Genomic DNA, 25074 nt, shown 5'->3' with positions numbered 1-25074 from the left:
AATGTTAGCTGTTTTATATCTTGAGTAATTTGTACCCCCAAATATCTCATCTGCTTTTTTGCGATCCCGGGGTCTATTGCCATGTTCCAAGCCATAATTTCAGTCTTGTCCGAATTTAATCGAAATCCTGAGACTTCTCCAAACTTTTTTGTAATGTTTTCAATTTCCCCCAATGATTTTGTCAAATTCGATGTTAAAACTACGATATCATCCGCATATAACCCTATCTTCTTTGACCACCCTTGGAACTTGAAAGCAGGAATATTCTCTGACTCTCTTATTTTGCAGGCCAGTGGTTCAATATAAAGATCGAACAAGAGTGGGGACAGGGGGCATCCCTGCCTGGTTCCTCGCGCAATTCTAATAGATTTTGTGAGTGTTCCATTAACCAAGACCCTAGAACTCGGCGTATGATATAGTTGTGATATCGCTTGAAGAAAATTTTTCCCTAACTGAAGATGTTCAAGTAAAATTTTCAAAAACTCCCAATTTACACGGTCGAAAGCCTTGGCAGCATCCAAGGCCACCACCGCCAGGGGAAGCCCCTGCTCAACCGCAACATCTATACTACCTATCAGGGAAAATGTTAATTCATTTAAGTGTCTACCTTTGACAAATCCCTTTTGATCTTCATGAATAAAGTACGGGATCACTTTGCCCAACCTATCTGCCAAGATCTTGGTGAACATTTTGTAGTCACTATTCAAGAGTGAAATGGGTCTATATGAATCCATATTTGTAGGAGATTTACCAGGTTTGGGTATGATGATTATATTTGCCTGATCCCATGATGCCGGAATCTTCAAGTTTCCAGAGAACACCTCATTTAACACCTTTGTTAATAATGGTGCCAGTCCTTGCATCAGAGTCTTGTATACCTCTACAGGGAGGCCATCGGGACCAGGTGCTTTGCCTTTTTTTGCCTTCCTAATCCCTTCCTCTATTTCTTCCTTCCTGATCTCTCTATTCAAAATCTTTCGGTGTTCTTCTGTAGCAGATTTTAGAACTTTAGCCCACTTATTGATCTCCTGCTTGTCTGGTTGTAACTCTTCACTATATACTTCCGAAAAATAGTTATGAAATGCTTCCACAATCTCATTAGTGTTTGAGGCTACTTTTCCTTCTGCACCCACCTTAACCTCTTTTATCATATTTTTGACCAGATCCTTCCTAACCTTCCAAGCTAGAAGTTTGCCTGCGTTTTCCCCGTATTCAAAGTGATCCAGCCTAGCAGCCTCCCATCTTTCTTTCACCCTTTTATTAATTACATCAGTCAACTGTTCCTTTAACCCTTCCAACTCTTGAAGGATCTCCCCCACAGGAGCGCCCCCTGAATTTATAATCCTAATTTCATTTTTTCGGATGTTCTGTTCCAGAGTCCTTATTTCCTGGTGGTATGCCCTCCTTCTCTTAGCCCCCAGAGCTCCCAACCTGCCTCGAAGGAAGGCCTTAGTTGTCTCCCAAACAATATCTAATTTGGCTGATCCTGTGTTATGCTCTATAAATACCTCGAGCTCCTGTTGAAGGGACTGCATTGCTTCCTGATCATACAAAACTGTACGGTCCAGCCTCCAGACTGAATCCACAACACAGGACACATTTTCCAGTTCTAAGGAAACCGCTGAGTGATCAGACAAATGAACCCCTATGTGTAACACCTCCTTCACATAGTCAATTAGTCTTGCATCTAACAGGAAAAAGTCTATTCTGGATCTATGATTATATTTTTTGTTATAATATGTATATCCAAGCCCAGACCCGGCCCGCCTCCTCCAAATATCACAAAGCCCAAATTGTTCTATTATGTTTTTAACACTGGCCGCCATTTTACAATTTCCCTGGGCTCTGCTGTTAACGGATCTATCAAGCTTAGCATCCAATACAGTGTTAAAATCTCCAGCAAAAACTATATATCCTGAAAGCCCAGTCATCTCGTGTGTAAGTTCTAGCAGCGGAGTAACATCGTCTTGATTAGGGCCGTAGTAACCAATAATATTGTATAAAGAACCCAGTATCTTTAAAGTCACTATCAACCATCGCCCTTTCTCATCAGCTATGCTGTTCATTACCTGACAATCCAGCCCATATCTAATTATCACTAATATTCCTTTAGTTACCCTAGTTTGTGGTGAGCTGAAAAAGTGCCTTATCCACCGCAGTCGACCCAAGAATTGTTTACACTCCTCCCCAGTTAAATGAGTCTCTTGAAGGATCATTATATTAGCTGGAGTGTCCCTTAAGTACTTCAAGATCCTGTCTCTTCTTGCTTTAACCCTTAAACCATTTACATTCCATGACACCCATCTCACTATTTGTGTTTTTACCCTCGCACTTTTACCCTCCACCATCGTAAACTAATCTCCAAATCCTTACCCTCAGGGTGGTCCTTGGCATCTGAGAACATTTGTGTTTTTCTCCCCCTCTTCTTCCTATCCCTCCCCCCCCAGCTCTAAGCCCTAACCAACTCCCCCCTCTCCATTCCCCCCCCCTCCCTGGGAAAACCCTTCCAGCTTTCTAAGGCCCAAACCTAGGCCCTTTAAGTGCCGGTCACCAGCAGACGTGCTACCCTTGCTTCTATGCAAAAACCTTTTTTTATTTTTTTTTTATTTGTTATTCTATTCTAATTACATATTTACAAGCTACACAAGCCGTAAGCCCGAACTACACCAGTTAACTATACACCCCCGCCTTGGCAGTACTCCAAAAAGTTATCTACATCTTCTACAAATCTAAAGGAGTACATTTTGTTATTCCACATTACTTTTAAAAAAGCAGGGAATTTTAACTGCACAGTCGCCCCCAATTTCCTTAGGGGTTCAATTCGCTTCCCCAGCTCCCACTGCCTATTTGCAGTGACTACCGATAAGTCAGATCTAATCTCAATCTTTACTTCTCCTGCCATAAGAGAGCCCTTTTTCAATGCCATAGCAAGAATCTTTTCTTTTAGACTATACGTAAGAAAGTTAATCAACACCCTTCTAGGCTTAGACCGGTTTGGCTTCAGTCTGAAGGGATCACGATGGATCCTCTGTATGTCAGCAGCAATCTCCTCTTCAGACTCCTCCAACTGCAGCTCCGATTTTAATAAATGAACTACAAAACCTTTTAAATCCTCCCCCTCTTTTCCTTCTGGTAGCTTCAAAACCTTCAGGTTATTTCTTCGCTGCATATTTTCCAACCTCTCTAACCGCTCTTCGTATACTCTTTCTCTGCTTTTAATCTCCTCGAGCTCTTTACAGTTATCTTCCACTGCTTCCTGCATCTCCTTGACCTCTTGTTCCAGTTTTCCTGTCCGTGTATTTAACTCATCAAACTTAGCCTCCAGTACACCCACTGCCTCCCTAATACCATCCTGCTTACTTTTAGATTCCTCAAACCCCCGATGTACATCTAGGTCTAATTTTCTCAAAAGGGCAATAACCATACTATCTGAGTGTAGCACCCCATCACCTGCGGCTGCCCCCTCCTCTTCACCCCCGTCAAACTCTCCCCCATTCTGATTAACTCTTCTTTTATTATCTCCTAATTCTATCGGGCTGTCCGATGGGGCCCCTTCTGTTAGAGTTCCTGACTGACTATCAGCTTCGGGTTCCATCTCTCCTGCTTCTGTGACCGCAGCCTCCTCCACCTCCAAAATTTTGTAACGGTTTGGGCTCAAGTGATCTGACCAGTCCACAGTTATTGACTCTCCTTGCTTACTACCTTTTGCAAGAACTAATATCTTAGGGACAGGTTTAAAATAGGAATTTAACGATGGGTGAATTAAAGTTTTTTTACCAAAAGCTCCTGACCTACCTGTTTGCGATTTTATTTTACTTTTTAAACTCGGATTAAAGGGGGTTTTTATCTTCTGTTGTATATTAGGAGGAGTCAGGCCTCCCGTTATAGGCTTCCCTGTGCTCCTCAAAGCGTAACCTGAACTAAATTTCTGCGGGCTCTTTTTTTTCTCCTTTGGCCGTGTGTCTAGCACCCTGTAGGTTTTTGATCCCCCCACTGAGTTCTGTGGTATTTTTGCAATTAATTGTGCTCTACTTCCCTCTTGTGCAGTTCCTCTCCCCACAGCCCCTCCAGCAGAGAACTGGAGCCTTGCAGCCGCCCGCCTACCTCTACCTCGCTCTAGCGCCGCGCTGCTCCAGCGCTCAAAACCCTTCAGTGAGGGTAGCCCCGTCAGATCTGCTGCTCCTTTCTCGGCGCCCTCCTCAGCTGTTTCCACCGCTACTAGCGCGGTGCAGATTGTGTTGACCTCTTCCGCGTCCTCCATAGACTGCCGCCGCCGCCTGCCGTGAGCCTCTCTCACCGGCCGTATCTCCTCCTTCTTTCTCACAGAGGACTCGCCCCACAGTGCCTCAGCCTCGCTAGCGTCGGAGCTTTTTCGCACCCGCGCACATATTAATTTACCCGGCTTAGCATGTGTAACTAATCTGCCTTACTTGCAGCTTGTTGCATCTTTCACCCGGTTCACTCGTTTGTAGCACGCCGCTTAGGATCGGCACTCCCGACCAGTCTCTCTATCTGGCCGCCATGTTCTCCCTAAACCCCGCCCCAGGCCCTTCCAAATTGTTCAAATTGGTCTTGCATGGGGCAATTTGTGTGATGATATGCATCTCACCAGTTTGAAAGTTCACTATTCACCATTGCTAGCATATCAGTCCAAATGCTTCTACTGCAGTTCTGAAATAGCAGCTATACACTAACAATAACACCAGAGAACCACCAGAATTTACTACCAACATTATTCTCTTACATGGTCATCTATATATATGATCTAGATATTATCATGTTTGATGAGTTCTTCCATTCTGCTCAGCCACACTCTTCAGATGTGTGTTTCCTTTATTTTTAGATTGTATACTCAAATTAAAATAAATACATTAAAATATACATTTTTGCTTTCAGACCATTCTCAAGGGAAAAAGATTGGAGCAAGTGTTTCACAAAAAGGAAGATGTATTTCCAACTGTGCCTGTACCTTTAATTTATCAGTTGCATTAGCATTTTCTCCTGAAATTATCCCTTTGTTCTAAATATGGAATAATTGCAGAGGCGTGATTAGGCAGCATGATTTAAATATAATTCTCCAATTTAGCCGAAGGTAGACCATTTAAACTCTGTAGGCACAAAACTTGATTGCTATGTTGCCGGAATTTATAGGCAATACATTTTTGTGGAATATAAATGCTTCCAATCCTAAAGTTCTTTATGCCTAAAATGTTAGTATTAAATTACTTTCAAACAAAGAACTGTTCAAAAACATGGTAGGGTGGCTAAATACACCTCCCTACTTCTCACAGTTTTAAATACTCCAGCTAATAGGGTTTACTTTGGAGCAGGAGGAACTCTGCAGACAACACATTTTAACACATTATGAAACTAAAGTAACATGTTATCATACATAACCTGTTGGGGGTTGTAGATGGGACCCCTCACTACTAGATCAAAGATCAGTAATGCTCACCCACTTCTACTCTTGGCTTGTTCCGGGAGGGCTGGCAGCTACTGTAACTTGTAGATAATATGAAAATATATCATATACATCTAAGAGACAAGCTGAAGGGAATAACATCTTAAACATCAATCCGTTTAAGAGTAAGTGACAAATTAAAGAGTTGCTGTAGAAACTATCCAATCTAGGAAGTCTTCTTACTCCTTTTGTTGAATTTTCCAAGCCTTACAGTTATCTGAAATATTGTTTGACTTAACCAGTCTGGAATTTTCATGCACAGCTATGGATCACTTAAAAAGGGCAGATTTAAACTATCTGTCGATCTACTAGATGTCTACGAAGTTGTAAAACTATCCCACACTTTGTTGATAAAGATCTTCTAAATGTGACCAACGTAATGAAAATGAGGAAATTTAGAACAAGCTGAAAAACTAGCTTAAGGGAGGTACTAGCATCAGTATTTATGAAATTGAAAAGAAATACATGTGTTGTGGTGTGAGACATGCAGTTATGTTAACAGGTTTTTTACCTGCAACTCTGTACCTCGATCATCTGTAAAATGCACTGATATCCGTTTGGGTCACATCAGTCCGCGCTATATAAAACGTCATATAAATAAATAAATAAAATAAATAAATATAAATTGAGTATTTCTTTGAGTAACACTTTCACCTTAAAAAAACCTCATAGTGGTCTGTATGTTCCAGAAGGTTATTAACTCTATTTTGCAACAGGATTCGTAAAAAGGTCTGTGTTATGGAGTCACTCCTCTGATCTCGGAGTAAATTTCACATTTTCAAATGTGGAGCTTGAACTTCTGAAAGTCACTGGTTTAAATCTATATGTGTAATTGCACATGATTATGGAGACATGTGTTAATAAGACAAGTTAGACACCTTGAAACTAGTTTTAGTAAATTTCCAAGCATACAAGGTAACCTTTTGGGTGATAATGGAAGTTTTGCAGGAATGGTATGTATATTTTATCTGATTAACTCCTTGCAATTGGGAAACAAGTGTCTGGGCAAATTCTGCGCTTTAAGAAAACCAATGATGCTAACCAATGTTGCCTTCTCATCAGAGATTGTATGAGCATAAGGGAACTCATCCCAGATATAACCATTATTCATGTTTTTCCAAATTGACTTATCTTTACGATTTTATTGCAGGTTGTCCTACTTTGGAAATGTTGAGTTGACCCTGACATAACATATTAAGAAAGATTGTGCAAAGAAAGGTAAGTTCAGATAATTTTCCGTTCTATTTTCAGACAGCACAAGAGCAACCTACAACAGTGACCAACACTTTATTTGGGCACGCATTCGTGCATTAGTTTTGGGACAAATGTTGTCTTCCAAACAGCAACACTAATTTGATTTACCGAAATAGTCTATTTGTAAAGTCACATAATATTATGCTTCCTTTGTCGTTTTAAATAAATGTACCTCATTACGTTGGGTGTTGTATCAATACAGTTACTGTTTTTTACACCTTAATGATAAAGAGACATATATTTTAGTGAGACAAGACACCGTTCAAGTTCTGCCTCTCTTCACGGGTTCAAGAGCAGCATGGGTTTAGTTCCTATTTATATCACCATTAGTGTGTCTGTAGGTACTCACCAGAAAAGAAGAGTAGAGATATTATTACCCCTGTCATTATAAACACTGGGGAGGAAAGCAAGGAATGGTATTCAATCAAGCGGCCCCAGGAAAGGAATTTGCATAGGGCTGGGAAGGGAGTGTTAATGGAAATGAGCCACACTAGAGGGTGGGGTTAGCCAGCTCTTACTCTAAAGGAGAGAAAATCTCCATCTTGAATTTTAAAGTGCAGTGCTTTGTGGGACATGAATATGCCACACTTTGGAGGAAGCTGTCATGCTTTTGGGTGGCACCCTGCATCTCATTGGATACGGGTGCCCCTGCTTGTTGTCCCAGGTCATTAAATGCATATTTGAGAGCTGCATAGCAACTCGAATTTGCTGCTTAAAACTACAAGAAGAAGCATGGTGACATGAGGGAGATTAAGGTGATTTAGCACTCAAGACGCAGTACACAAAATATTATGGTGTGTTATGTCAGTGCGGTGCTACAAGAAAAGGAATGTCATCTCTGCATCCCTGACATAAAGGTAGATTGACTGAAATCAAGACCCATAGCACACACAGCCTTGTATAAATACAAATAAAGTCAACCCATCATCTCAGCGTTTTTCAGTGTTTTAGTTTATTCTTCTGCCAGCCAACACGTGTTTTGTCAACGGGTGTGTTACCCTGCAACTTCCTCTGGCTGGAAAATTAAATTAAAGCCTTACTTACATGATTATCCAATGCCCACAAATCAACATTTAATATGCACAGTGTGTTATCCAACCGATCCCCAGAAAACCAGTGGTCGTTTGGGGTGGAAACAAAAATGTATGTTTAAACAAACAACAAGCAAATAGAGAGGTAACAATAAGAGTAGTTGTACAGTGCTGCATTACACCAAAACGAGACAAATGTCCTTCAATGATGTGAAAAAATCATTTTTAATACATCCTTTAGAATATTCTTGGTATGAGATGATCAAACAGAGCCAACACGTTTCGCCCAGTTTGGGCTTCCTCAGGGCTTATTAATAGGTGTATCCAGTACTCCCAAAAAGGGGGGGGGGCGTGAAGTAGGCGAAATGTGGTTCCCAACAGTCGGCACAATAATTTCTTTTATATTATCATTGTCTTTCCGCTGCCGACGTTCCGCTGAGGATGCGAGTGTACGCTGTGATATGCAATACTCCAATATAAACAAGTGTATCTCAGGCGGCCCCCATAGAACACCGAGTCTCTCGACTCGCCGACAATACAAATCATATTTCGCTCGAAAAAGGTTTCCAACATTTAAGGCATAACATCACCTTAATCCTTACCAACATGCCAAGCGCTTCCTTAGCACTTATTTCTTGATTGGCACTGAACCCAGTGTATAGAAATTATATTATTTGTGTTGTAAACTGAGTACAGTGTCACGGCAGTGATCAACTATATTCAGTCCATCATAAACCATGCATTTATAACATTCCAGTCATTTCTGTGTTTCCAGCAAATCTCAGTGAAAACCCGTGTGGGACAAAATTTGCCAATTAAACAAAGTACCTCTAACCCGTAGTCTCGATCTGAAAATTAATGACAAGTAATCTTATAATTTGTTCTCACATAAAACACAATCATTCCTATTAATTATAATGTCACCTACCTCAAATTGGCCTAATAGGTCATGTATACAATGAATTTCCAATTTATCTGTGTAATGTAGCACTGTAATTGCGCCTATAAAATATTAACAACTCGTCTTCTGTACCTGTCAAACACAGTCCAGGTTCTGTCTTGCAGTAACAAAACCTATATTTACAATAACCAAAAACTTAAATCAATACGTATCTCTATGTTCACCCAATTATCAAATCTTACCTGTATACGGGCCACAGATCACAACCTGTCAGTTGGCTGCACCTGGTAATAAAATATACAGGGTGCAGTTTAGCATTAAGCCCGTCGTTCCAATCCAATTACCTGTCTTTAGTTGTAACTAGTAGTTCAACCCCATTATCCCTACACCGATTTTCTGTCCGTGTATGGTAATGGTACACCCCTTTATTCAGTACCATTTGGCTTACACGTGTATGGGTCTGTCTGGGCACTGGTTTCCCAGTCTGAACATCTGTTCCACGTTCATGACAGGTGCCATATTATACTAACTGGTATGCTAATATAAGTTCTCATGTGTGTGTTTGTGAGAGAAGAAGTTCCAAAAGTTTGGAACAACTTTTGGAAAAAAGCTCCATAAGTGGACTGACTCGATATCAAGAGTCAAGCCGATTATCTTCAACCACGACCTGTCATGTCCCAAGTGGGCTCTATATGTTTTTAAGCACTAGAAAGTGGTTAATCTTTAAAAACAAAATCATATCATTTTTTTTTAATTCAAATCATTTTTATTGAAAATTTTGGAAAAAAGAAAGAAAAGACAATACAATAAATCTTCCATCACATAGATTGATTCAACCATAGTAGTAAGTGACACCTACACAAAATCAAAGAAAAATAAAGACAAGTATGTCCAGTATATCGAATCCACGCAATCAGCGGACACATTAATCACAGTGCATACAGAAGTAGAATATACAGTCAGTGGAGCATACATAGATAACAAACATTTGCAAGTCTACATCATGGGGGATCAAAGTGGGAGGACGACGCATCTAGAGAGGACCATAACGTTTTCCTGGAAGGTTTCCATGTAGCCGATTGCAGCGCTGGATTATCTGCCCCTCTCAAGAAAGAGAGCCACTCCAGCCAGATTTTAAAATTGATCTCTGCAAAATGTTTCCACTTACAGAGGATGACCTTCCATGCCAGTGTTAACATCATATCTAAAAGTTGGCGGTCATGTATGTCTGGCAATTGTGTGTCTAGTGCACCCAGTATGATGTAGATAAATTCCTTTACAGGTTCAATTCCAAATATCTGGTGAATATAAGCAAAGATCTTCTCCCAGAATGTTTGTAATAAGGGGCAGTCGAAAAGCATGTGGGCAAGATCCCCAGTCGTTGACTGGCAATTCCAGCAATTGGGCGTGTCTTTCAGATGGCATTTATACAACCTCTGAGGAGTCCAGAATGCTCTGTTCAGCAGCATGTATTTTGTCTGGCAGAGGATTGGGGAAACCTTATTGGACAACGCAGTATTATGTATTACATCCCAGTCTATCGCTATTCCTGTTGAGTTAGGTTCCGATTCCCATTTACCTTCTACTAGCCTATGGGATTTCTTGGGCAAGGGAAGGAGCAGCTTATAGACTTTAGACACGAAATGGCTAGCATGGGTCAGGAGTGGCAAGCACGTTATAAGCCAAGGTGATTCAGAAATAAGGGCACGTTTAGAGATGGTGGATTTCAATTTCAGGAACTGGTAAAATTCTATGGGTGGCAAGTTGTAAGTCGTCTGCAATTTCGAGAAAGGGATGGGTTGTGTACCATCGTAGAGGTCCTTAACCATATTAATGCCTATTTCAGCCCACAGGTCCCAATAGAGGGTTTTGCCATCTATCTTAAACATAGGATTTCTCCACAACGACACCAAGGTGGATTTTTTGATTACGGAATTAGTTTTATGGGATTGGTCAAGCCTTAACAGGGCTCGTCTAGTATTTAACAGGATGTATTTGGAGTGAGGTAAGTGTGTTAAATCCATGGTAAGGAGGGCCGGAAGGGGTGCATGTGTGATGATAGAATTTTCGATGGTTAGCCACACTGGAATGTAGGATGGAGAGTCTACCAGCCAGAGAGCACCCTGTTTGCAGAGGAAAGCCGTCTGGTAGTTCCTGAACGAGGGGAGGCCCAGGCCGCCTTTCTCTTTTGCTAGTTGCAACTTTTTTAATGATATCCTGGCTCTTTTCCCTCGCCACAGAAACTCCCCAAACAGCTTATCCACTTTTTTGATAAAGCCGTCCGTAAAAGTCATTGGGAGCATGCTAGCTAAGTAATTAACCAGTGGTGTGCACATCATTTTAAGAGTTCCAGCCCTACCCCACCAGGAAAGAAACTTGGGTGACCAGCCGTCCAACAATGTGGAGATCTTTTTTAAGGTCAGTTCCTCATTCACTTTTAAGGTTGATATTAAGTCTTTCCCGAAATCCAGACCCAGGTATTTAAAATATTGTGGTTGCCAGGTGAGGCAAGAGGTTCCGAGTATGTCTTTATTTCCGACATTATTCAGGAGTTTGACCTCCGTTTTGTCCTTATTCAGTTTATAGCCTGAAACCCTAGAGTATTCATCGATAGTATTCATTAGCGCAGGAAGAGCTTCATCAGCTCTTCCCGACATAATGAGCACATCGTCCGCGTACGCAGTTAGTTTTACAGTACAGCAATTGAATGGTACGCCAGCAATGGCATTGTTATGCCTTATATGATATAGAAACGGTTCAATTGCTAGTAAAAACAAGGATGGGGAGAGAGGACATCCTTGTCTCGTTCCCTGTTTTAGACAGAAAGATGAGGAAAAGGAGCCACCTGCTCTAACCTTTGCAGTAGGACAAGCATATAAGGACATTACAAGTTTTGTGAATGTTGCGCCTAAGTTAAATTTGTGCAACACTGCCTCGAGAAAAGCCCAATCTACCTTGTCGAAAGCCTTTTCGGCATCCAACGTGATAGCCGCTGTGGGGGTATCTAGAAGTTTTGCTTTCTCCAACACATGTGCCAGTACTCTGGTGTTATCGCTGGACAGTCTATGTTTTAAAAATCCAGCTTGAGATGGATGTATCAGGTTAGGGAGGACTCGCTGGAGTCGGGCTGAGAGAATCATAGCTAGGATTTTACAATCGAGATTAATCAAGGAAATGGGTCTGTAATTTTTTGGCAGGGATGGGTCCTTACCCTCTTTGGGGAGTATCGCTACAATTGCCTCCGCTAGGGTACCCTTCACCTCACCTGTGTCAGTAATTTCTTGGAATAGGTGAAGAAGAGGATCTATCAGATCCGATGCAAAACTTTTGTAGAATTTAGCCGTAAAGCCATCAGGGCCAGGTGCCTTCCCACATTTCAGGCCGTTGATCCCTTTCTCTACCTCAATCGCTGTGATCGGGTCATTTAGACTCCGTTGTTCCTCTGATGACAGTTTTGGTAAATCACATTCATTTAGGTATTCCTGAATCCTTCCCTCTTCCACCGACGTGTTCTTAGCATATAAGGTTTCATAGAAGTCTTTAAAGACTTCCGTTATTTCATGTGGATCTGAGTGGCCTACCCCTGCAGAATCCTTAATAACATTGATTGAGTTCTTCTGAATCTTGAATTTTAGGTAGGCGGCCAGGCTTTTGCCCACCTTATTGGATTCGCAAAGTTTAAATCTGCGCCTTCTGTCCAGCCATACGCCTGCCCTTTCACTCACCAATTTATTGTATTCGTATTTCTTATTAGTCATTGTGTTAAGTGTATCGCTATCCCTATTTATCTGGTGTCTATTTTCTAAGTCCGCTATCTCACGTTCTAGAGTTTCCAATTTAGTTTGTGTTCTTTATTCATAGCAGAGCGGATCTTGATACATAACCCCCTGAGTGTGCTTTTCAAGGCCTCCCAACGTACAAGGTCTGAGGTGTCCCCCCTCCCATTCAACTCTAGGTACGAACGGATGGCTGCTTGGATAGCAATCCGGTGTTGGTATTTATTTAAGATCTGATCATTTAATCTCCAAGATGTTTGTCTTGGGGAGGGTTTAATGTTGCTGATGGAAAGGGAGATACAAGAATGGTCTGATATAACTCTCGGCTCAATAGATGTATCCTCCAACCTCGGGACCCCATTCTGCGTGATAAAGATGTAATCAATACGTGAGTATGAATCATGTGGGGAGGAGTAGAACGTGTAGTCCCTATCCGTGGGATTCTGTATTTTCCATGTGTCAACCAAGTGAAAACAACGGCACAAATTAAGAAATGCATTATGTGATTTGTTTGGCTTGAAAGTACACCGTGAGTCTCTATCTAGGGTTGGGTCGACGGAAGATTGAAATCTCCGGCCAATAAGTGTACGGCCGAGTCAGGGATAGTCTCGACTTGCTTCACTAGTCCCTCCCAAAAGTTTAGGTCGCTAGTATTAGGGGCATAGATACTGGTGACGTAGAATTCTGTGTTGTCTCTGGCAAGTTTGGCCGTAACCCATCTACCTTTTTCATCAGCTGATGAAGATAATAATTCCACCTTGGATTTTTTCGCTATTAGTATCAATACTCCGTTCTTTTTACCTATCGCCTTTGAACCTACCACCTCAGAGTAGAACTTATTCCGTAGCGTGTAAAATTGTTTCGTGTCTAGTTTGGTTTCCTGTAGTAGCACAATATCGCCTTTTTGTCTACGTACATAGTCCAATATCTTCTGCCTTTTTATGGGTTGATTTAAACCTTTCACATTCAGGGCCAAGATCTTTAATTTGTCCACAGAAGCCGTCCCGAGCGGCGTGTCAAGTGTAGGATGTATCATTTCAAGCAGTTGTGAACATTATAAGAGCATTATAAGCTTCAAAGAAGTGTGCTCCATGCATCTCAAAGGGGAGGGTGTCCCCCCTCTTGTTGTGTGTAGCACTTGGCTGACTAGGACCTCGAGTAATCGTGAAAGCTTGTAAGGATGGCATACAAACGACACATCTTGTCAAAACAAAGAGTAAGCATGAAAATGAAAATAAGAATAAGAATAAGAACCAAAGCATACAACATATACCCCCCTATCCCCCCATTCCCCCCACCCCACCCACCCCTACCGCAAATAGTAAGCATGGTGACTTGAGGAAAATCGCAGTATTCCCTCCCGTCAATGTTATTATTGCGTAACCATTGGAACAACTTTCTGAAGCATTGAACTTTATGCTATGCCTGTTAGGACCATGAGCAGTGTAACTTAACTATGGAACCTCATTTCCGGCTATCCTAACCAACACTTACATATTAAACAGCAAACGAGACAAACTTGTGTTTGAAAGTCTAGAGGAAGCCATTGTGGATTAATTATATTGCCAAACTTACTGGTCTGGGGCATCCTAAAATCTAAAAGGAAATGATGTATAAGCAAGAGTGACTTACTATCATCAGTCGTGCCTGTCGCCAACAATTTTAACGTCTGCGAAAAGGCGACAATACCACATATTTTTAGATAATCTAGTAACCAGTCACAGCAATAGAGCAGAACAGTAATTCAGATCAATGAAACAAGATGCCAATTAGGCGCATACACAGGTGAGTATTTCAAACAATGGCGGCACAAGGAGTAAGAGTCAAGAGTCAAGAGCACAAAGGTTTGCTTAAATTTTGACCCAGAGCAGTGCGCTAGGGCAAAGCTCGCATTAGCAGGTATGGGTCTCGAATGTGTCGCCTAGTGTCCATCTACTCGGCAGCTCAACCCTTGTTTTAGTCAAAAGAGTATAACCCTGGCCATTTAGTCACCAGAGCCACAGACCCATAGATATGGTGAATCAGTGCGAACAATAGGGTCAAATCATAGGTGGCATAGTCTAAGAATGCTCATTTATATCCAGAGGCCGAGGCCGCCATATTGTCGGGATTATTGGTGTCCATGTCGCGCTCTTCCAAATCATCTAACATATGTTTGAGTTTCATGGGATCTGAAAAGATGTGAGGAGACCCACGAACAATCACTCTATACTTTGCTGGACCCACAAAGCCAAATTGATAACCCCTCGATTTCAGTTGTGGGTGCAGGGCCAGAAACGCTTTCCTCACGTCTACCGTGTCTTTGCTATAGTCCTGTGAGATGTAGATCTTTGCGTCCTTCCATAGAATATGGTTGTGTTTTCGGACAAAGGCGAGAATTTGTTCCACATGTTGATATCGTAGTGGCTTACAAACTATGGGTCTGGGACCTTTTTGCGTTTTAGTGATCCTTCCCGGTACTCTGTGTGCCCTGTCAAACTCTAGGGGATTGGTGAAGGTCAAATTTGTGGCCTGAGCAAACCACGATTCCAAAAATTGAACACAGGAGCCTTGCGAATCCTCGGATCCCTCCGGAACCCCGAAAATGCGCAGGTTCCCTCTCCTATTTCTGTCCTCCAACTTGGCCAGCCTTCTTGTAGTTTTGTCCGAGGATATGTTCAGGTGTTTCAGAGCCGCACACGTTTTGACTTCAATGTCCTCAAGTCGGCTAATCCTGGATTCCGTCTCTGCAAGACGCGCGTTAGTGTCCCTAATATCCTGCCGAATTGCCACTACTTCTTCTTTGGTTGCCTTGGCCAAGTCCTTAACCTCATCTAATCTGTTTAGGATCATGTCTATTGCATCAGTGGTGACTTTTTTGGTTTTGATAGGTGATCCTGGGTTCGAGTGGTCGGATTTGACCCTTTTCAGGGTATTTTGCTCTTTGGCGTCCATTATGTCTACTTCGGAGCCTAGTCGTTGCCTCGTGGGAGACGTCGCTACAAGCACGTAGAGCAGACTTGGTCGATATCTGTGTTCGGCCCGTGCAGTCGTCACGCACTACTTCTTATTGAGATATTACCAAGAACCTGGAAAGTCTCTCACAGCAGTTGGATGCGTCCTGCCATAGAACCTACAACAGAGCCCACAGCATAGAAGAGCGTCCCCCATTGACGTGAGTTGTAGGCTAGATAGGTTGATTAGAGCTGGGACGTTATTTCTTTTAGACAAAGATAGTGAGAGCCGGCATATTGAAGCACTGTGTGGGACTTAGTATCTGACGATATTCGAAAAGACCTGTTCTCCAGGTTCCATTTGTTTCGCTTCTGCGTCACATGTGGAGAGCAGCTACACATGAGGAACTACACATAATCTCTGTGGACATAGTTGGCCCAGGTCACAAACGTGAAGCCTCAAAGAAGCACCCTCGGCATTGATTTTTGGGCGCGCTACGGGGCGCTGCAGAAGATCGCTTATAGCCGTTAGGACACGTGGCGTCATGGGGGCAAGCACTGCATATCAGAAGTTCATGTGTGCTACTCGTTCGCCAGACCCTCGTCACTGGTAAAATCTACACTTGAGCAGTATTACTAGTTTCAGCTCATTATTAAGTGGTTTCAGTACTGTCCATGATTAGCTAGGGTTAGAGGCGTTAGAAGATCGTGTCAGGCAGTTGCAGAGATGGCGGCCGCCATCTTGGTAAAGGTGCTGGGTGCCAGGAGCGCTAGCATGGCGGACTGGTTGAAATTCGTAATGTACTCACGCGCCCGGAATCTAACAGCACTGTAGCCCTAGAGCCGGTATGAGCCCCTCAGACCTTCAGACCTTCATTGTACCTCAGACCTTCATTGTATCTCTGAGCGTTTGGTCCGCCTCGCCGTCCGCGCGGCACACCGCGCCCGCTTCCTCGCCGGCTTCACGGCTGGGGCGGTCCGGATTCTCGTCCGAAGTTTAGCCAGTTCTCGAGCAGCCCCGCTCCTGAAAAGCAGCTCACTGCATTCCTTCCGTTTTCCGATTTACAAAACCGCCCTCACATCTCGGGTTCTGCTGGGGAGAAGTGTTCCAAACTTTGATGTGGGATTGCTTCACGGGAGGAGAGACGCTCTACACCGCCATCTTCCTCGGCGTCCAAACCACGCCCCCAAACAAAATCATATCATATCTCCAGTTCCCTATATTGCATTTTTGTCATTTTGGTGTCATTCTAAAGATACAAATATGTCCTATTTGTATAAATTGGTGCAGGATTTTTATTATGTTTTGTGTTTTACTTATTTAATGTATTCGTGTTTTTAAATGCTTTAAATCTGTCTCTTAAGTTAAGCCCGCCTGCTTGCAGCAACTACTGCTGGTACAGCCAGGGCCTAATGTTTTGAGCCCTTGACTGGACCTAATATTGAGTTGAAGGCCTTAATTGCTAGTGGTAGCTGCATACTTACCCCTACTAATAATCCAACACAATTTATTACACATAGTTACAACTATACTGTTGATATTTTTTCACTTTAGTCTTTTGGGAGTTGATAATTTTTCACTTTGCATTATATGCATGTAAAGTTTGTATTTTGGTTCTTAATATTTTTATGATAAAACTATTGTAGGACCATATTTTTTGTGCCCAATATTATTTTATGAGAACCATAACGGAGTTTGGTATTCATCCTAAGATGCCTATTTACCATTTGGATGCACTGATAACAATGTCGGGCGGGGGTATTCTTGAAAGGCACTTCAGGATCAAGAGATGTAATCAAAGATTGAATTTTATAAGAGTGAAGTTAAGTCTCTCATGGAGTAAATAAGTCATCCACAGGCAGTGATGCTGGATCATTTTTTGGAGCGCTGCCAAATAACGTCTCCCCATTAAAGGTACAGGAGGTAGTGACAGTGTGTCTTTTAAAACATAAATGCTTCCAGAAAAAAAACATTTGATTCTCCATCTAAACTCTTTCAAGTTTCTCCTGCATCCCTGGTTCCTGTGTTGCTGTTCACATGTGTTTAAATCACAGACACAAATGTCATCATTACAAATAGCCCAAATATTAATCAGATAGCAAAACTGTGATGATCTCACAGTAAGAAAATGTGGGCAGTCACCATATCGTATATTTTAATGTGCTCCTGAGCAGTAATGCTATGAGCTAGTAAGGTTTTTGTCTAACCCACACGTTGGAGCGCTGGGAGAAATAGTAGGTGGTGAACGAGTATCAGAAAAATCTTGTACAATCCAGTGCTTCATTTCCAAATACAAATGAGCGCAGGGGCCCAAACTTGTGCTTAGCAGCCCACCACCGGTGAATCGAAATAACAAGGCTACCTGGTCTTGATTCCACCTCATGTTTACTCTGCCACCATACCCTTCCTGTCTCTTTACCTTACTCTTGCAGGTTCTTTTTCATCCCTGCTTTTTAGGTCTCGCCTACGACGAACGCGCTGAAAGCGCGTTCTCGCAAGCGAGAACTATAGTCGTCGTCTCAGCAGTCTGAGACCGACTAAGGGAGACAAGACCTGGCCGCGCGCAGCGTTTCCCCATAGGATAACGTTGTGCGCGCGGCCAGGTCTTGTCTCCACAGCATGGCAGGAAAGGATCGGATCGCGTCGTACGCCTCGTGGAATGCAGGGGGAGTCTGCCCGGCGCTGTTCACGAGGTGCGCGGCGCTGATAAGCAGGCTGGTTCTTTGAGTGAGCATTCCACGAGAATGCATGTTCTTGTTTACCTTGCTAGCTTTTTTTGTTGCTCGTTTCCAGCAGTAGAAGAGATACCAGCGCGGACGGGGAAATGTCTCTTATCGAAGGTTCGTTGAAAGAGTTCTTGCAGCGATCTCCCATCTGCCAAAGCAAAGCAGGCAGCGGTATTTCTATTCCAGAAAGACGGGCAGAGAGTTGGAATTCTGTTTATGGCTCAGAAAGAGGCATGAAGCATAACAGATGTTTATTGTTACCTAACTCAGTGGCCCTCATTGTATCGACCTCAGGCGGATGAAAGGCTGAGATTTGAACCTGTGACCATGAGGTTTCAAACAGGCCCCATACAGTGGAAGCCACATGACAGACATAGAATGAGACACGATGTGGGAATTCTGTTTCTGGCACGGAAATGGGACATGGAGTGGGAATTCTGTTTCTATCACGGATATGGAGTGAGAATTATGTTACTAGCACAGAAAGGGGGCATTTGGTGCAAATTATTTTCCAGAAAGGTTTGCACAAACTACCCCTGTTGTGATAATGCATGTATGCATCCCGCTGTGTGGCTACAGAAACCGGTCCATTGAGCAGTTGTTAGTTTGTGCTGGCAGTGGCAGGTGGGGGCACTGACACTCATTTTTAACATCAGCACTTATCTTTCAACCGCAGATTAAAAGTACAAAAAGAGGCTGCCAGAGCGAGCGATGGAGACAGGTGGTGCAGGGTGGTGGGCGAGAGAGACAGGAAGTGCAATCAAGAATAGACTGCCTTGGTATTTGGAAACCCAAGTATCCTTCTGGGTTGGGTGGCGCCTAAAAAACTGGATCTTTGCACTCATTTTTTGTATTTTTCATTGTTTTTTTTTTTTTTACAAATTAAGCACTGTTTGGAATGCTCCCTTCCCACAACCCTTCCTTAAAGTGCCTCCATGTTACTTTAGTGGCCAAAGGCCATGTGATGTATTTTGCAGTGATGCCATTATTATGGTAATTAGTGGTTTTATAAAACTCAAACAATCTTGCCGATTCATGCGCACACAATCTTGAGCAGCGTAGGGGAAGGGCAGACCAGCCCTGGCTCTGTACCCATCCAGCACGACCAATTGTGCTGTGTGTATCAACGTATCCGTACGGTTCTGGAAGGGAGCAGGGACCAGGAAGTAAGCAGGACAGACGAGATGACACAGAGGCAGACATGACATGGCAGGACGCGTGGGAGCGGGGAGAGAGAGCAGGATCAAAAGGAAGGGCTGGGGCAGAGACATATATCCGGTTACCTAGACCCTTGGGAACTGTCAGAGGCACTAGCCTGCTGTGACTACTGTTTCTCTCTTCAGTCTTTGTTGGTGTTGTGTTACATCATTGTAAGCATGTTACATGGTGCATTCCCGACATTTGTAGGGTTCCAACAAGTTTTGGGGCTCTGGGAGGTTCTGGAATTCTCGGCCACCTGAGTCAAAGGGATGTTGGGGTGTGTGTGATTGTTTTGGGGATTGCATTGTTTTGTAATTTCATTATTACCGCTCCTAATGAGGCACAGAAATGCTTTATGATGATTAGCCCGCTACTCACTAACCCAAGCTTAATGGTTATTCCACTGGTTATTACGTTTAGCCAATGTGATTATTAACCACGTGTTCTGTGCTTGCTCCCCGAGTTTGCGCACGGACGCTTTCTGCATGGCCCCTGGTGCTCTGTGTCAGTGTGCTCAGTGCAGCCACTAAGGATGGGCGCAAAATCCGTTCCGCTCGCGGATTTTAGGAATTTTCGGTAAATTCGCGATCCGCGAACTCCCGCGAACTCCCGCGAATTTACCGAGAATTCGCAAATCCGCGAGCGACGGATCCGGGCCCGGGGCAAAAGTTGAAGCCTGGCCTGTTGTAGCTATTTTACGATGGCGCCGGCAAGCTGCCGGCGCCATCCTAAAATAGTTACTAAGTTAGCTTCAACAGGAAGCTCTAATAGATAAAATAAAGCAGGTGCTCGATTTTATCTATTGGAGCTTCCTGTTGAAGCTAATTTAGTAACTATTTTAGGATGGCGCTGGCAGCTTGCCGGCGTCATCGTAAAATAGTTACAACAGGCCAGGCAGGTGTGCCTTCTTCCCAAATCTACCGTCGAAAATCAGCTGTGATGCTGGACAGAGGCCTTTGCATCCTTGACTTTCAGGAGCGCAATCCCTTTGCTGTTCCTGTGACCAGGAGGGTCTGTCTCTTCATCTACTGCTCTGATCGGTCTCAGACCTTTTACCCACACAAGAGGCATGTGCACTCGCATGGAAGCCCCGCCCCCACACTCGCGGTGTGCACTGTCTTCCCGCCATTGACCCACTATGATGGACAGCTCACCTAAGGGACCCCTGCGCCCTTCGGGGCGATTGCATAGTAACACACACATGGTCGCTGGAACTAGTTGAAGCTCAAATGCAGTGACTCATTCATCAGCCCAAAAAACAATCGTGCTCGTCATCGAGGCTGGGCAGGTGTGCCTTCTTCCCAAATCTACCGTCGAAAATCAGCTGTGATGCTGGACAGAGGCCTTTGCATCCTTGACTTTCAGGAGCGCAATCCCTTTGCTGTTCCTGTGACCAGGAGGGTCTGTCTCTTCATCATGTGTACCTTTTAAACACACAAGAGGCATGTGCACTCGCATGGAAGCCCCGCCCCAAATCCGCAGATCCGCAAATCCGCAAAATCTGCAGATTTTGCGGATCCACGATCCGCAAATCCGCGGATCGTGGATCCGCAAAATCCGCCCATGCCTAGCAGCCACCCCTCGCCAGTGTCAGGGCAGTCTCGCTTTATAACATTGTGTGTTTGGCTTCCTAATGTGTGCATACCCCGGGTGGATGTAAACGTGCTCGTATTTGGTGTGCACATGTTCCGTGTTTCCGTACTCCCCGTCAATGTGGAGGTTCTCCACGCCGAGGTGCACGTGCTCCTTGTGTTTGTGTGGACGTGAGGCCCCAGTCCGCGTGTTTGTGCGCCCTTTTGACGTGCACCTGCCACCGAGCACGCCGCGACCTCTGTGTGGGAGTTAGTTCCCGCGCCGCCCGAGGCTCTGTCAATCTTTAACAGAGGGTTCTTGGGGTGTGGCAGCGTGAGCACAGCAGGCCAGTGAGTTCCTGTACCTCAGTCCTCACCAACCAGCCTGTGCCAGGGCCGCCTCCAGGGGGAAGGCTGCCGCCCTGCCCTCCTACTGTGGCACCAGCCCTTCTCTAGTTCACATGGGCTGCTGGCTCTTCTTCCTTTCCAGGGGATTTAAGTGGGCCGGGTGCGGCCGGTACGGAGCACCGGCATTTCTAAAAACAAGCATTTACAATGCAATAGGTTTCGCATTGACGTGCGTTTGAGCTATTGACATTGCAAATAACAATGCCTTTTATTTTATTTTATTTTATTTTTTTAAAACATAAATAAAAGGCATTGTTATTTACAATGTCAATAGCTCAGACTTGTGTCAATGCGAGACCTGTTGCATTGCAAATGCTTGTTCCATTTTCTGCTGTTTTCATATCTTTCTCTTCATCCACCTTTCCCCACTTCTGAGCCTTCTCTCTATTGCTGTATGTTAAATGATGATGAAAAATAAGTCCTGGTCCCCAGAAAAGAGGGCTGCTGTCCAGCACCTGCAACCACTGGCAACTAAGCTCTGTAAGATCTTACCTTTAACACGTCTTTGGCCGTCCTCAAGGCCGGGGTGGCCGTACCGGGCATCAGGCGTTTCCCTTGGAGGCTGGAAGGGTGGTGGTTTTGTTACTGGGGTCAGTTTTGTAGCCATGCAACAGTTTGAAGAGCACTGGACAATTCCTTGTTTATCCAACAGTTTTCAGGTAATAATAAAGTGCCAGGTGCCAAGTGCCAAGAGAACTCTGGTGAATAATGTACCTGCTGATCGGAGTTTTGTCTAGGTGCAGCTTTGACTCATCTAAAGTCGCGTAGAGGGTTAATATGCCTGCTGCAAAGAGTGTATACTATGCAGAATACAGAACAGTATGCTATGTGCATAGCTCAGTGAAATATTGCTTTTGTCACAGAGATCCTTTTGTTACTGTGCAGTTCATAAGTTACAATCGTAATCTATGTTAGAAAGTTATTTTTCCCCCCAGTCTTTCCTCATCCTAATTTTGCTAAAAAGGCTTTATTAGAGCAGAAATACATTTCTATTAGTAAAGTCAACCACCCTAACCACTGTGTTATGTTGTAAATGGTAAGTTTGTGCTTCCCCAGACCAAGTACTCTTAAAAAATGCCTACCAGTATGGATCACTTGGGAATTCTACACCGTATACTTCCCGTTGTCTTATGTAACATTTTCTGTACACTGATTTACACACGTGTGATTTATTGTCTTTGTATGTGTGTGTGATTTAAAATGCTCCGACAACATACACTGGAATAGGAGGTGCCATAAAACAAATGAAATACATGAGAGAGTTGGGCTATGGAGAGATGAGAGGCACTATTGGAGGGTGACAGTGAGGGACCAATTGAAGAACCCCAATAAAGATTGCCTTATCCTCGTGCACTGTAAAGTCATCATTTACAATGCCTTAAAAACAAGTACAATTGAGTATATAATGAAAATTGGGTAGTAGAATGCATATTTTTTGCCATTTTTCCGCAAAAGTTTCCTAGGGGGAGAACCCCCCTACCCCGCTTGTAGTGGTCAGGCTTGCTCTCTGCACTCGCTCGCTATGCACCGTATGAGGTCTGATAATATTTGCCAGGGCTGCTTTGGGTTACCAGTCCAGCCCTGGAAATCTTGTGGCTTTGCGAGTGACTGTGCCTAATTTAAGCACTAGAATAGTGCATCCATGTGCTGGACAGTCCTTCCTTGGTCTGTAAATTGGCGTCCCTTCCTCATTCCCTGTGGGAATCACTTTGATTTAATAGCTTGTCTGATTATATTGTAATCCGGTTAACCACCTAATCAGGGTGGGTTTAAAAGGACAGCCTGGGGCATGGGAGAGTCAGTGCTTGCCAGTTTAATGGATTATTTGCTGCATTTACTTGCCACGTGGAGTTCAGTATTGAAATGCTATAGCTTTATTCTGAACTCATCACCTCTGCTGCACTATTGTGCCTCTCCTCGGTCGCCAGTGGTCCTGGAGCATTGCAGGTTCTAAACCATATGCCTAACTAGGAGGTTAGTGTGGTGCCAGTACAATTTTTAATCTGTGGTGCTGGCCAACAATGTCACTCTTGTAAAGTGCATGTAATCCTACTACTTCCCTCTTACCCCTTACCCGCTCGGCCAACATGTTTCAAAGCTAGGTGTGGCGGCTTAATGGACTAATGTGTCCACTGTAGAGGTCTGTGTTTGACCTCATAGTCCCAGGATCAAATACAGCGGGTCCACTCAGCCTTTCATCCTTCTGAGGTCAATAAAATGACTAACATTGAGTTGGATGACAATAAACATCTGTTATTCAGCGTCAAGATACCATTGTGTGAACATGCGCTTTACAAATACACATGTTTTGTTTCTGCTCCTCGTTTGATGCTCGATTAGCCACAACTAAGCACATAAAAGTCCGGGTCCAGCCATGCAAAGTTATGTGGCATCTGCTATCACACCCACCATTGACTCGAGTCCTTTCTTTGTACAGATCATTGCTGTCAGGAGTATTGGTACACCTCTAGAGATAAAAAGAAAACAAGGAATATTGACAGAATGCATAGACTTCTTGAATGAAAACAGTGTCTTGAGACCTTCAAATTTAACCCTTTCCGTGCTGATGACGGAACCGCTCCGTCATCAGCCACGGTGGCGCTGTGCTGATGACGGAGCGGTTCCGTCATGGCCCGCCCGATGCGCCTGCGCGGCGCGTTCTATTAAGCGGGCGGGGCCATGACGGAACCGCTCCGTCATGAGCACAGCTCAACCGCGGCTGGTGACGGAGCGGTTCCGTCACCAGCATGGGCCCGCCGCGCGGCCCCCTCCCGCCCCCTTAGCGCTGCGGCGGAATAGGCGCCGCAGCGTGAGGTTAATCCCTTCCCCCAATATTGACAAACACAGGCAAAGCTAGTGCTGGGAAACACCTTTCAACATAAGTCCTATAATAAGGAGAGTTCTTGTCCTAATGCCTCTCTGCATTCTAAACAGAGCTGGTACCTGGTAGGAGCACACCCCTGCAGAGGGTATATGAGCAGAACACAGAAGTCCTGTCTTCCCACCTCCCAAGCCAGTGGAGATCAACGTAGTTGTTATAAATTATTTTCAATTTTTATTTCTGATAACTGAAGTTGCTCAATCTTTTATTTATTAGTTAACAATATAATTGGGAACTTGTGAGAACCCAATACCTGTTGTATTATAAAGTTTCCTATGGAAGGCAATTTTTAACATACAATAATCAAACATTAGAATAATAGCACAAATGTGTTTTATTTTTGTAGCACCTAGTAGTAGGTACGCTTTGTTAAAGACTACATAAATAGCACAGGTGGACTAAAAAGAAGAGGGATGGACCTGGTGCCTTTTTCAGCAGTTGAGGATCAATGAATGTACCTCAGTAAGAAGTCAACAACATTTCTGAAACTGAGCAAAGTACTCATACGGTGGGTTAAAAATCAACATGATCACTGACTAAAACAATTCAGAAAGACCACAATCACAAAGTTAAAAAATGAAAATGCAAGGTTTCGACTCACAGGGCCTCATTTGCAAAATTTTGACACCAACAGTGCAGCATGCCTTCCTGCTGCGCTGCCGTGCGTCAAATTGAAAGGGGAGGAATGCGCTGTATTTACAAGATAAGGTGCTTTCTGTCCTTCTTTCCTGCGCCGGCGCACAAACAGCAGCTGTGCCCCAGGGCATAGACCCATGCGTCATTCTACAAGGGTGCTGCACTGAGGGGATACTTGTTTTTGTGGTAGAAGGGACACCTTCCTGCACAAAAACAATTATTAGAACATTGGAATGTTGGGAGCTCCATTGAAAACAATGGAGTGCTCTGGGCTCATAATGGCTGGTATAAGCCT

General features: G+C 43.7%; 1 protein-coding gene across 6 annotated transcripts in view; it reads left to right on the top strand.

The window, feature by feature from the left end:
• The window catches only part of LOC144782386 (sodium- and chloride-dependent taurine transporter), a 316730-nt gene that overhangs the window by 130101 nt on the left and 161555 nt on the right, over positions 1–25074 (top strand). For all 6 annotated transcript variants that reach the window (XR_013601142.1, XR_013601143.1, XR_013601146.1 and 3 more), the window contains exon 2: positions 6612–6679. The gene's annotated coding sequence lies outside the window, so the exon portion shown is untranslated. The remainder of the gene's footprint in view (positions 1–6611; positions 6680–25074) is intronic.

The sequence above is a fragment of the Lissotriton helveticus genome, chromosome 9, assembly GCF_964261635.1.
Source record: "Lissotriton helveticus chromosome 9, aLisHel1.1, whole genome shotgun sequence".
NCBI classification, from domain to species: Eukaryota; Metazoa; Chordata; class Amphibia; order Caudata; family Salamandridae; genus Lissotriton; species Lissotriton helveticus.
The sequence above is the reverse complement of the archived record's forward strand: the minus strand, read 5'-3'. Positions and strand labels throughout refer to the sequence as shown.